The sequence below is a fragment of the Stenella coeruleoalba genome (genome assembly GCF_951394435.1).
Source record: "Stenella coeruleoalba genome assembly, chromosome: 1".
In the NCBI taxonomy this organism is placed as follows: domain Eukaryota; kingdom Metazoa; phylum Chordata; class Mammalia; order Artiodactyla; family Delphinidae; genus Stenella; species Stenella coeruleoalba.
This window is the reverse complement of record NC_137169.1, coordinates 171,336,403-171,351,374: the sequence shown is the minus strand read 5'-3', so window position 1 is coordinate 171,351,374 and position 14,972 is coordinate 171,336,403.

Below are 14,972 nucleotides of genomic sequence, written 5' to 3'. Positions count from 1 at the left end.
CAAAGGAACATGAGAGATTACTACAAGCAACTCTATGCCAATGAAATGGACAACCTGGAAGAAATGAACAAATTCTTAGAAAAGCACAACCTTTTGAGACTGAACCAGGAAGAAATAGAAAATATAAACAAACCAATAACAAGAACTGAAATTGAAACTGCGGTTAAAAATCTTCTAACAAACAAAAGCCCAGGACCAGATGGCTTCACAGGTGAATTCTACCAAACATTTAGAGAAGAGCTAACACCTATCCTTCTCAAACTCTTCCAAAATATAACAGAGGGAGGAACACTCCCAAAATCATTCTATGAGGCCACCATCACCCTGATACCAAAACCAGACAAAGACGTCACAAAGAAAACTACAGACCAATATCACTGATGAACATAGATGAAAAAATCCTCAACAAAATACTAGCAAACAGAATCCAACAGCACATTAAAAGGATCATACACTATGATCAAGTGGGGTTTATCCCAGGAATGCAACATTCTTCAATATACGCAAATCAATCAACGTGATACACCATATTAACAAATTGAAGGAGAAAAACCATATGATCATCTCAATAGATGCAGAGAAAGCTTTCAACAAAATTGAACACCCATTTATTATAAAAACCCTCCAGAAAGTAGGCAAAGAGGGAACTTACCTCAACATAAGAAAGGCCATATATGACAAACCCACAGCCAACATCGTTCTCAATGGTGAAAAATTGAAACCATTTCCACCAAGATCAGGAACAAGACAAGGTTGCCCACTCTCACCACTATTATTCAACATAGTTTTGGAAGTTTTAGCCACAGGAATCAGAGAAGAAAAATAAATAAGAGGAATCCAAATAGGAAAAGAAGAAGTAAAATTGTCACTGTTTGCAGATGACATGACACTATACATAAAGAATCCTAGAGACACTGCCAGAAAACTACTACAGCTAATCAATGAATTTGGTAAAGTAGCAGGGTACAAAATTAATGCACAGAAATCTCTTGAACTCCTATACACTAATGATGAAAAATCTGAAAAAGATATTAAGGAAACACTCCCATTTACCACTGCAACAAAAAGAATAAAATACCTAGGAATAAACGTACTTAAGGAAACAAAAGATCCATATGCAGAAAACTATGAGACACTGATGAAAGAAATTAAAGATGATACCAACAGATGGAGAGATATACCATGTTCTTGGATTGGAAGAATCAACATTGTGAAAATTACTATGCTATCCAAAGCAATCTACAGATTTAATGCAATCCCTATCAAACTACCATTGGCATTTTTCACAGAACTAGAACCAAAAAATTTCACAATTTGTATAGAAACATAAAAGACTCCGAATAGCCAAAGCAATCTTGAGAAAGAAAATGGAGCTGGAGGAATCAGGCTCTGTGACTTCAGACTACACTACAAAGCTACAGTAATCAAGACAGTATGGTACTGGCACAAAAACAGAAATATAGATCAATATATAGATAGAAATATTAAATAGAAAATATTTCTATCAAATATAGATAGAAAGCCCAGAGATAAACCCACGCACATATGGTAATCTTGTCTTTCATAAAGGAGGCAAGAATATACAATGTAGTAAAGATAGCCTCTTCAATAAGTGGTGCTGGGAAAACCAGACAGCTACATGTGAAAGAATGAAATTAGAACACTTCCTAACACCATACACAAAAATAAACTCAAAACAGATTAAAGACCTAAATGTAAAGCCAGACACTATAAAACTTTTACAGGAAAACAAAGGCAGAACACTCTATGACATAAATCACGACAAGATCCTTTTTTTTTTTTTTTTTTTTTTTTTTTTTTTGGCTGTACATGGGCCTCTCACTGTTGTGGCCTCTCCTGCTGTGGAGAATAGGCTCCAGACGTGCAGGCTCAGCAGCCATGGCTCACGGGCCCAGCCACTCCGCAGCATGTGGGATCTTCCCGGACCAGGGCATAAACCCATGTCCCCTGCGTTGGCAGGCAGACTCTCAACCACTGCACCACCAGGGAAACCCAGGAAGATCCTTTATGACACACCTCCTAGAGTAATGGAAATAAAAATAAACACATGGGTCTTAATGAAACTTAAAAGCTTTTGCACAGCAAAGGAAACCATAAACAAGATGAAAAGACAACCCTCAGAATGGGAGAAAATATTTGCAAATGAAGAAACTGACAAAGGATTAATTTCCAAAATATACAAGCAGCTCATGCAGCTCAATATCAAAAAAACAAACAACTCAATCCAAAACTGGGCAGAAGATCTAAATAGACATTTCTCCAAAGAAGATATACAGATTGTCAACAAACACATGAAAGGATGGTCAACATCACTAATCATTAGAGAAATGCAAATCAAAACTACAGTGAGGTATCACCTCACACCAGTCAAAATGGCCATCATCAAAAACTCTACAAACAGTAAATGCTGGAGAGGGTGTGGAGAAAAGGGAACCCTCTTGCACTGTTGGTGGGAATGTAAATTGATACAGCCACTATGGAGAACAGTATGGAGGTTCCCTAAAAGCTAAAACTAGAGCTACCATATGACCAAGCAATCCCACTAGTGGGCATGTGCCCTGAGAATACCATAATTCATAAAGAGTCATGTACCAGAATGTTCATTGAAGCACTATTTACAATAGCTAGGACATGGAAGCAACCTAAGTGTCCATCTACAGATAAATGGATAAAGATGGAATATATACATATATATGTATATGTATATATACATATATATACATATATACAATGGAATATTACTCAGCCATAAAAAGAAACAAAAAAACAAAATTGAGTTATTTGTATTGAGGTGGATGGACTTAGAGTCAGTCATACAGAGTGAAGCAAGTCAGAAAGAGAAAAACAAATACTTTATGCTAACACATATATATGTGGAATCTAAAGAAAGGGAAAAGAAAAAAATGGTTCTGAAGAACCTAGGGGCAGGACAGGAATAAAGACGCAGACGTAGAGAATGGACTTGAGGACACAGGGAGGGGGAAGCGTAAGCTGGATGAAGTAAGAGAGTGGCATGGACATATATACACATATATACACTACCAAATGTAAAGTAGATAGCTAGTGGGAAGCAGCCGCATAGCACAGGGAGATCAGTTTGGTGCTTTGTGCCCACCTAGAGGGGTGGGATAGGGAGGGTGGGAGGGAGATGCAAGAGGGAGGGTATATGGGGATGTATGGATACATAGAGCTGATTCACTTTGTGATACAGCAGAAACTAATACACCATTGTAAAGCAATTATACTCCAATAAAGATGTTAAAAATAAGTAAATAAATAAACACTATTGGGGGAAATAAATAAATAAATAAGACTTGGGAATAGATAATTGGTCAAAGTGATAGATAATATTTAATGGAAGTTTTTTGAGAATAATTAGTTTTATATGAAGATATATTAAACTTTAGTTCTAAAAAAGAATTTATGGATTGAATTTAGCTTATTGTAAACTTGAATAGTTTTGTTGTTGTTGTTAATGAAAGGACTATTTTCTCAGAAAATTGAAATAATTGATTTTATAACAGTGAATTATAAACTGGAGCTACATCTAGAAAAGTTAACACAGAATTATCTTGAAGTTCAAGGGGAAAAAAGTGGTTGATTGGAACTTCACTTATGTTTTTTGAGCAAAACAATGTTGAAAGAAACACATTTTGAATAGAAAACTTTATCAGGCTCTTTTATATTTCAAGGTGTAATTGTAATTTGATAGAGAACATTCCATTTGTCTGCATTTGTTTAGATGATATTACACTAAAAGGCAGCATTTTGATTGTAGAACGTAGCTAGTGAGAACATAAGCAATATAAATTTAAGAAGAAATTAGCTTTTCCATATGAAATAAAATAAAGGATCAAATAAATTCAAAAACAAATCTAAGATCTTTTAAATCAACTTTGGTAATCGGTAGTCAGTCATCTCATCACAGCAACACTGCTTCCAGAGTTTGTGTTCATGACCTCTACTTCAACAGTGTATTTAGGGATCACATTATAAATTTGAGGTTTATCAAAGAACATAATTTCTTCTGCATTTCCTATGGACTAAATTCATAATTTTCTCTTCTTTAATGAATTAAATATCATGGAATTTAAAAGCTCCTATTGAAAGTCAGAAGGTTTTGACAAATATGATTATTACCTGAGTAATACTTCTTCACTATACATTAATCGATCACACCAAATCTTCCCAATTTTGCATAATCTATAATCTATTCTAGGATATTTAGCAGTTCACACTTTCAGTAATTAAATATTTTGGCTTCAGTGGGCAACCTTCTGGATAAACAATACTTTCTCATTTTAATATTGCATCATAAGTTAGTTTTTGTTTTAAGTTCAAGTTAAAATCAGGATTTAAATTGAAATTCAAACCAGAGATTGTGCTACCAGTATAAACAATTTATGCAAGATTACAATGCAGTAAACTGATAGATTTGATAAGAAGCTGTTTGTACACTCAGAACTATATCACACCTTATTCACTGCCTAATGCCTAGAAAGTTTCACTGATATCAATTATAAGATACTTTTATATTTTAGAAACATTAAAATGTAAAAAGAGATACATGTTATAGACTCAAGGAACACCGTTTTATTTGTATTTCTTTCTTTCCCATTAAACTATGTTTTCCTATTTACATGTTTTGTGTCTTTATCCTCATATCCTCAGGTTTTTGATGAATATTGAAAATGAAAAAATGAATGAATGAATGACAATGTTCAGGAAATCTATAACATTTCAATCTCTGCTATACCCAGTACTTCCCTTTGAGGAAATCATTGAGAGGCAATTTTTTATACAGATGGTCTTGTCCCCTGCTAACTGGTAGGGTTAATGATTGGTGCTAACACCCAAGGAAGTTCAATAAGCCATGAGGTAACAGAGAAGGAAACATAGCCCAATACTGGGTGGGAACAAGTATTGATGACTCAATAAGACCCTTTCTTCAGTGCATTCAGAAAAAGCAGTGGGAATGATAGACTTCCACTCATCAGGGGAACAGAAGATGGCTGGATCAGTAGACATGCCATTTTATCTTCAATGGTGATGGACCATCATTCCAGTTCTTTAGGAGTCCTGCTGTATATTCCATCCTGTCACAGAGAGAGACACCAAAAGTTTGTGCTGTTTCTGAGATAGTTTCCAGTCTTCCTTATTTGGCCTTCTATCTTTAAGAAGTAAACATAATTCTAACTTCAGGTAATATATAATCTTTACTTCATTTTTCTGTTGTACATTAAATTATTAACAAGCATATGTTTGCTCTCTCTTCTCCCCATCTCCATGAGAGGAGTACATTTCCTTACTCCATAGATGTTGGGATTGGTCATATGACTTGCTTTGACCAATGAAATATGAGGGAAGTGAAACTGGACCAGGTTTGAATCTAGGCCTTAAGAAAAATCATATGTTTCTGTTCACTCCTTTTGCATTTCTGCCTTTCTCCATGAGGAGAACATGTTGCTGGCCCAAAGAAGGATGAGGGACACATGCAACAGACTGGTATCCAACCCACAGAATAGAGCCTAGCCTAGCCTAGGTCAGATAAAGTCAACCCATCAGCCAACACATAATAGAGAAAAGCTCGTGTGTTAAGCCACTGACATTTTGTGGTGGTTTGTTGTGAAGCTATAGCTAAAACATCCTCTGAATCAGCTTAACGTCCTCCTTTTCCCTGAATGGAGAAAATGTCAAACTGAGTCATTACTGATGTCACCTTCACAAAGATCTCAGGGGTCTTACATAAGGTACAGAGCATTGGAGACTCTGATTATTAGTCCACATAAGTCACTGCTGGTAAACAACTGTCTATGAAAGCATGGTCCCTCAAATGTGGGTGACTTCACTGGTCCAATGCCCTATTTATGGGCTAGGATCTTTATCAAGGTTGAAACCCTGACTCCTGGGGTCCAACCTCCTTAGGTATGGTAGAGATTGACGATATTCTCCTTTTCCTCCTGGGAGCACAAATAGGTTATTTTCCTCCAGACTCTGTTAAAATTACATGTAGCCATGTAACCAAATTCCAGCCAAGTGGAAGTGATATATGGGCTGACCTCATTTTATTGCACTTTGCTTTATTGCACATCACAGATGTTGCATTTTTTACGTGTAACTCCCATGAGAGCTTCCATATTCTTCTCCTTTTATGGCTGGATGGGAATGAATATAGCCCTCAGGACAGCCTTGGAGGTAAAACGGTAAAGATGTTGAATCCATAAAGTGGAGGAAACCCGTGTACCCTGATCACCCCTGTGAGAAGAGTTGTTTGATCAGTAGGGTAACCAACTTGTTCTAGTTTGCCCAGAACATACCCAGTTTTAACACTGACAATCTCTCATCTCTGGATCCCCCTCCATCATAGGTAAACCAGGACAGTTGGTCACTTTACCAACCAGGAGCCTCTTCACTGGCAGGTTACCTAAGCTAGAGACAAGGTTTTATTGTGATAAGCCACTGAAATGTGGGGATTTATTTGTTACAGCAGCTAGTGTTACTGAGACCAACATGTCAACATGCATGGTGGTGTTTCATATTTAGTAATTTGGAAGAAAGTAAGGACAGAGACATGTAAAATCCTTATAACTGCTTAGCATGTCTGAAATTTTGCTCAACTTTTTAACTTGATTTTTATTAAATCGTGGTTCTGATGTTGTATCTATACTGGGTGAGTCATGATTTATAGGTGTAACTAGAAGTTTGAATTTACTGGAAGAACGAATAGACATTCTATATTTATAGAAAATAAATCGACTCCATACTTTTGAACCTCAGTCTGGTATCTACTCTGTTTTCCCAGTGATGATATGTTACTATTCAAAGTAAAGTTTTCCTTCCCATTACCCCTCACATGCATAAATATATATACAGCCGCATACATACATACGGCTGTAAACATATGATATCTGGGGTATCTGTTCATACTGGCTTCTCCCTATTTCCAAAATGCAAATGCTTGAGCCTACACTTGTGGCAATAGCAGATTATCTAGAAATCAAAACTATCATCCTCCAGATTCCTACCTCTACCCTCATGTTTAAGAGTCTGGAGAGAGAGACCAATCCATCTCAGACCTCTCTTGATGTATGCAATTATGGTAGACAGTCACTGATTCTGATGAGAAATTGGCCTTGGTGAATCATGCCTTGAAGTTCATAAAGTAATGCAAAGCCCCAATCTTAAATAAAAGCCACAGCCAGTGGGGCAGCATAGTTCCTCACAGAAGCCAATTGCTTTATGGCAGTCTATTCATACCTCACTGTTATGCTCAGTGAAAAGCTCCCAGACAAGATGCCCAGGGTCCTATTGATGGAAGTTCTTTTAGTTTCCAGTTTTCCTGCAGGTGTGAAGTTGTAGAAATTTGGCCTGTGATAGAACCAAGCTACATAACAATAGTGGTGTCACTTTGGCAGAAGACACAAGGCAATCCAGAATGAGTCTTAGGATGGAAGATGCTGGGAAGAAAAACATTCTTTGTACCAACAAGGCCTTTCACACATGTTGGATCTAAAGCCAGGGGTAAATATAGAATCCTCTGCTAGAGCTGCTCCTATGGGTGCCAGGATAGGGCTCTTTCCCAACAATGCCTTGGGGAAAGAAAATCTCTAGCACCATGGACCCTCTGTCCATACTGCATTTGAATAGTAACACTTGATGTATCCTCTGTCAATAAATTCACTTAGTTCACCTACACAGACACTTCCTTGAACCTGAACAAGTCATCCCAAGAGAATTAGTCAGCCTTAGATCTAATGTTTCTACCTCTCAGAGTTGAATCCCAATTTTTAAAAACTCTCAAAATACAATAGATTTAATTTCACTCTCTTCCTAGAACTAAGAGGGCTATCCTTAGCTGTTCCAAGGTGACTTCTGGCTTGCCTTAGTTTAGTGGTGAAGACCTCTCTGGTGCCTACCACCTGCCACTACACTTGGAGAAATAAAAGCATGTACACAGATCTGTATGGGCTGAAAGTGTATGGTAAGTATATGGATTATCCATGGCGATTATGGAAGGGCACTGTTTGTTGTTTACATAGGTACCTGGTTTGCCTGAAGTACCTCAGCATTTTAAAGAAAAGAAAATTCAAGACAGTTAAACTGTTCCATTGGGTCAGACAGCCACCCACTTTTGAGCAGAACTGAAAGAACAGCAGGGATGAGCAACTTCAAGTGGAGAAGCAGAGCTGGTGATATCCAGGCAGAAGCAGGACAAGAGGATCTCAGGAGGAGAGGGGTGTGTGACTCACTGGAGAGGCATCACACGTCTGATCCCTGACATCTTCTCACCCTAGGGTTGACAGGGCCATTCCCAATGAGGAGATATGCAAGCAACTCCCAGGAGAGCCTCAGTGAAATGACCCCTCAGGTCACAGGTACACGCAGGAGCAGCAGAACATATGAGTGGCTGTTGCCAACAGAAAGCAATGGGCCCTGGTGACCTGCAAGTGATCTTGAGGTTTCCCCAAGGGCAGACAGAAGAAAAGGCGGAAACAGGCTATTTTCAACTAAGTTGCACAAAACAATCTGTAAATTTTGATATAAATATTCTTTAGTTATTTGAGCTGAGTATCTGTAAGTAAAAGTCGAGTACAGGTAATGAATTAAAAGCATGAGCTCCAGAAACACACAGCCTGGGTTACCTCTGGTGTGGAGCTGGATAGGATGCTTGAGCTCCAAGGGTCTCAATTCCCTCATCTGTAAAAAGGGAATAATAATAGTTTCTAATCAGCTATCATTATCACCATCATCATGATTAGACATCTATGTGCAGTGATATCTATTTCCCAGGTTTCTAGGTCAGGGAGTCCACATGGCTTAAGAGGAAACAATACGAACAAATTAATACCTGGAAGGTAGCTCATATACTCAGGCATCCTTAGCATGGGACGGTACAATCACAGCCTAATGAAGATGTGGACACTTAGTTAGCAGCTACAGCACAATACTCATTCCCATTGAAAGGCAAGGGTGAGTAAATGTGTGTAACAGATCTGAACAAAATGAGTGAGTTGCCGTGCACATGGAGAGGATGAAAAGGAGGCAGGCAAGAAGTAGAAAAAATACACGTAGAAAATCAGTCAGGCTCTTGATTACATTGTGACATTCCACTTATATTTTTGAAGCCCTCATACCTTGATTTCTAATACCTGTCCTCTCCAGAGCCCTTCCCAGGGTCCTATTTTCACAAGAACTACTTTGTTGTAGACTGATCCCAAATACAGGGCTAGTCAATAACTCTAACCATTCCTTGTGCAATGTATGTATTTAAATAGTTAAAGGAATAAACCTCCTTCATGACCCAGGTGCTCTCCCCAGGACCCCTCAGTCACACCACATTCTGTGGGCTCCTGTAGAAGTCTTGCTGTTTGGCAAAAATCATCACAGGGTACAAGCTCATTGTAATTTTAAAATCATCTTCCTCATCCGTCATAAAGTAAAAAATGTTCCCAGTGTGCTGAAATCTGCTAGACGATGGTAGAGATTAGGGAGGGAAGGGAGGGAAGGAGCTTGAATTTTCACAAAATGAGCCTCTGAAATTCAAGTCTTTAAACGAAGAAGCCGTATATGAATAAAGGAAGCCTTCTTGATCGAAATCCTTTTTCCAATCTTGGCTTTATATGGACCCAGGGAATGGCCTTTCCTTTACATTCACTTCATCTCCATGAATAGGTGGCTACATGTTTTATCATCATCCTTTAAGAAGTTACTTGTATATGTCTCTGAGATGTTGCCCTGAAAAGCATCCTCTAAGTGTAAAGCCAAAGACACTAACAGTTTTTACCACTATCACCAACCCAGCCACTGATTTATCTAATACAGTTAAGGCTTCAATTATCCCATAAAAGCCAAAGAATATTTGCTTTCCTCTACATGGCCTCTTCTGTCACCTCAAGAGATCCACTGGGCCCCCAAGGAATACATTTTCTCTCCAGCTCAAATATTTCACCACATGTTTTTGTTATGATTGGCTAAGTATGTGGTGACTACTATTTAATTAGGGTAAGATTTAACCTCCTAAAAGAAGATGTGGCTCATGTTTTCAAGAACTGACCAACTTGAGAATGCCCTCCCAAACATAAGCCAAGGAAGCCATGATTCTTTTAGTGAAACAGATTTCCAGTCTTGTAAGGAGGGAGTAATTTTAATATTCCCTAGTGATATGTGGGCACAAATACACATTTCAAAACCTCAGAACATCTGTTTCTGAAAATAAAGAAAAATGTGTGTTTATTGTATGTCTGTGTGTTTCCAGCTGACAAGATTTCATCATGGGTATATTTAGCTGTGACTCCTAATTCAGGACATTTGATTAAAATATGTCAAATAAATTGCTCACCATAATTTTCAACCTAATGAGAATTCCCTCCAGACACATTTTTATAATTGTCTACATTTGTTTCATTTCTTCTCAGAATTATTTTCTTTGCTTTGCACGTTCTATTTGATACTATTTTACGTTATACTTCTTCATAAGTGATGGAGGTATATTTTATGCCCCCTTTTGTGTTATATGTAGCAGAATTATGACAACCAAATATCTTCTCCAGGGACGACTCTCTTCAGAATTGGTACTAGTAGAAGTATTTTTTATGCCATAAAGTAAATGAATAATAATAGCAAAGTATTATTTTATATTATATAAAATATAATGTTTATTCGTATTGCACATTGTTATATAGTATTTACTCTGAGATAGGTATTATTCTAAGTGCTTAACATTTATTAACTCATTTAATACTTAAAACAGCCCCGTGAAAAATGGTACTACAGTGGTCTCTGACTTATGATGGTTTGACTTACAATTTTTCAACTTTATGATAGTATGAAAGTGATATGCATTTAGTGGAAACCATACGGATAATGATCTCCACTGTACAGATGAGGGATTTGAAGCAAAGAGAAGTTAATAACCTGTCCCCGTCACCAGCTAATAAGCAGCAGATCCGGTTTTCAAGCACAAAGTCTCGCATTGAGAGATCCATTTTCTTAACCACCAAGCTGAGCTGCCTTGCTGAACGGAGATCACTTTACGCCATTGCCACAAAGATATATCAAATATACAAAAATGCACTTGTCATTCCCCTGTTGACAAACTTCTGAGACTTCCCCACTGATCCAGCTGTCCATGTATTATACTTTTTACACATTCAACTCATTGTGTGTTAACGTTTATATAACTCTCCACACAAGAATCATAAATTCTACAAGGACAAAAATGCTGGTTTATTATTGTCTGTTTGGTTTAAAATTTTTTTTTGCCTCAGTCTCTAACACCCTTCCTTAACTCTATAGGACTCGTTAAATGTATGTACAGTGAAAGAAAAGGACTGCACGTGGGGACCAGGCAGCTGCTGCTAGCTGAGCCCCACAGTGAGGTGAGCAGCTAAACGTGAACAGTCCTAAGAGTATAAGAGAGTGCAGTTAGGTTCCAAGGAGAAGCAAACACATTTATCCCAAAGACCAAAGGGATCATTTGGTTGGAAAAAAAAATAGTTAAGAAAATAATGGTGTAAGACTGGGCACCTCAATACACTCAAGATCATTCACTCCTCTCATGCACAGCAAAAGCTGGAAAGAAAGTTAGAAATTAGATAAATTTATTTGGCTTCTGCTTCAATTCTTTGCAAGAATACTTCATAAGTAGTGGTGCATATATAGTGTTCGGATGTCTCTTTTTGTGATGCTGGCTACTAACAATCATTGCCTAGATCCACTAATTCACTCAGGTTATGAAATGGAAAATGCTAATTTTACCATTCCTTCCACGATCATTAGCTGGAATACTCTTATAAAGAGATTTTTTTTCTTATCAACTGTGTAGTTATGTTGAGGAATATTTCATATAGGAGAAGCAAGAAAGTGCTTCTTTCCCTTTATTTACTTCTTTCGAAATAAAGAGTTGTTTTACTAACAACTTCAAGGTGACAATTACGAGTTTTTGTTTTATTTCATCTTTTGGCATCATTATTAACTTGTGGATGTAAACATATTTGATGTGCATTAATTGCAACTAATATCCTTATTATACCATCTTTAGGTTAGTTCATGCTTCTTTTTGATATGAACATAGTGGTATTTGATAGTAGTACTATCTTGCTTTCCAGAACGATAAGATGTTCCAGTCTAACAGCCACATGTAAATCAATGAAGTTAGAACACACCCTCACACCACACACAAAAATAAATGCAAAATGGATTAACGACTTAAATATAAGACACGACACCATAAAAATCCTAGAAGAGAATGTAGGCAAAACATTCTCTAACATAAATTGTACCAACGTTTTCTTAGGTCAGTCTCCCAAGGCAATAGAAATAAAAGCAAAAAGAAACAAATGGAACCTAATCAAACTTATAAGTTTTTGTGCAAAGGAAACCATAAACAAAATGAAAAGACAACCTACAGACTGGGAGAAAATATTTGCAAACAATATGACTGACAAGGGCTTAATTTCCAAAATATACAAACAGTTCACACAGCTCAACAACAACAAAATCCAATTGAAAAGTGGGCAGAAGACATAAACAGACATTTCTCCAAAGAATACATACAGATGGCCAAAGGCACATGAAAAGTTGCTCCACATCACTAATTATTAGAGAAATGCAAATCAAAACTACAATGAGGTACCACTTCACACCGGTCAGAATAGCCATCATTAAAAAGTCTACAAATAATAAATGCTGGAGAGGGTGTGGAGAAAAGGGAACCCTCTTACACTGTTGGTAGAAATGTAAATTGGTGCAGCCACTATGGAAAACTGTACGGAGGTTCTTCAGAAAACAAAAAATAGAGTTGCCATATGATCCAGCAATCCCACTCCTGGGCATATATCCAGACAAAACTATAATTCAAATAGATACATGCACCCCAATGTTCATAGCAGCACTATAGCCAAGATATGGAAACAACCTACATGTCCATCAACAGATGAATGGATAAAGAAGATGTGGTATATATATACAATGCAATACTACTCAGCCATTAAAAAAGAATGAAATAGGGCTTCCCTGGTGGTGCAGTGGTTGAGAGTCCACCTGCCGATGCAGGGGACACGGGTTCATGCCCTCGTCCGGGAAGATCCCACATGCCGTGGAGTGGCTGGGCCCATGAGCCATGGCCGCTGAGCCTGCGCGTCCAGAGCCTGTGCTCCGCAACGGGAGAGGCCACAACAGTGAGAGGCCCGCGTACTGCAAAAAAAAAAAAAAAAAGAATGAAATAATGCCACCTGCAGCAACATGAACGAACCTAGAGTTTATCATACTAACTGAAGTAAGTCAGAAAGAGAAAGAGAAATACCGTATGATATCATTTATATGTGGAATCTAAAACATGACACAAATGAACTTATCTATGAAACAGAAACAGACCCACAGACATAGAGAACAGATCTGTGGTTGCCAAGGCTAGGGGGAGCGGAGGGGTGGATTGGGAGTTTGGGGTTAGCAGATGCTAACTATTGTATATAGAATAGATAAATAACAAGGTCCTACCATATAGCACAGAGAACTATATTCAATATCCTGTGATAAACCATAATGGAAAAGAATATAAAAAGAATGTGTGTATATATATATATATATATATATATATATATATAATGTATATGTAACATAATATATATTAATCACTTTGCTGTCCAGCAGAAATTAACACAACATTGTAAATCAACTATATTCCAATAAAAAATAAAAAAATTAAATTAGAAGACTGAAAATATACTTAAATCTTAGGCCTTAATTAAGAGTGTTTATCAAAAACAATAGTAAAAAACACTTGTTAAAAAAAAAAAAAGGTTCCAGTCTCATTTTGTACATTTTTTGCCCCAGAGCTAGAATCGGCCATTTTTTTTTCAAGAAGTCCTGGTAACTTTTAAAGGGAAGGGGTATTTAGAAGCCTTTTAGCACTAACAGTGTTCAGTATTACTGGGTTGGCCTTTGTTTCAGGACTTTTCAGTGAACAGAACTAGATAACACATATTTTTAAGATGAAATTCGTCATGAATACATACTTTCAATTCCAGTTGAAATTAGACTATGGGATATTTATTTAACATCGTTAATCTTAATTTATATCTTCTTTCTCCCATAAAAGTATCCTTATTCTAAACAACACCAACATAAATAGCCCATTAAATTTATCTCACAACTGTATGTATAGCAATATCAACACTACCAACAATAGTATGATTATTGTTTTAAGATATTTCTGCAATTTTTTTGTTCTTAAAGTATATCATACTAGGGATCCATGGACAAATTACTGTGTTACAAAGTCATTTGAAATAGACTTTCCCTGTTTGGTTATGTCACTAACTCAATACACGACACTCAATTGTTTTCACTTATTTTTTATATTAAGTGATTGATATTTTAATTTATGCTTATAAGTATGTGATATATTTACATGATCCAAGGGCAAATCTACCCTTATAGTCACATAAGTCTAGATTGTATTCCTGTTCCATCTACCCTATTCACTCAAACTCCCTATTGGTAAATATATTTTTAAAATTTAATGGTTTACCCTATCATATACTTAATGTTAGCACCTATATTTACATATAATCATATTTCTTCTCTTTCTTAAATAAATGGATCAAATATGAGCACAAGGAGAAGTAGCTTAAACAAGATACAGGGACTTCCTTAGTGGTCCAGTGGTTAAGAATCCACCTTACAATGCAGGGGACGCGGGTTCAATACCCGGTCAGGGAACAAAGACCCCACATGCCGCAGAGCAACTAAGCCCGTGAGCCACAACTACCGAGCCTGCACACCACAACTAGAACGAAGCTCACGCGCCACAATGAAAGATCCTGAGCGCCGCAACTAAGGCCCATGCAGCCATAAATAAATAGATAGAATGCTTCTGATGCCTAAGTGTCTTTCTCCTGCAACTCCAAACCCATACTTGCTACTTTGGGTGCACGGATGGTTAGGTCAGC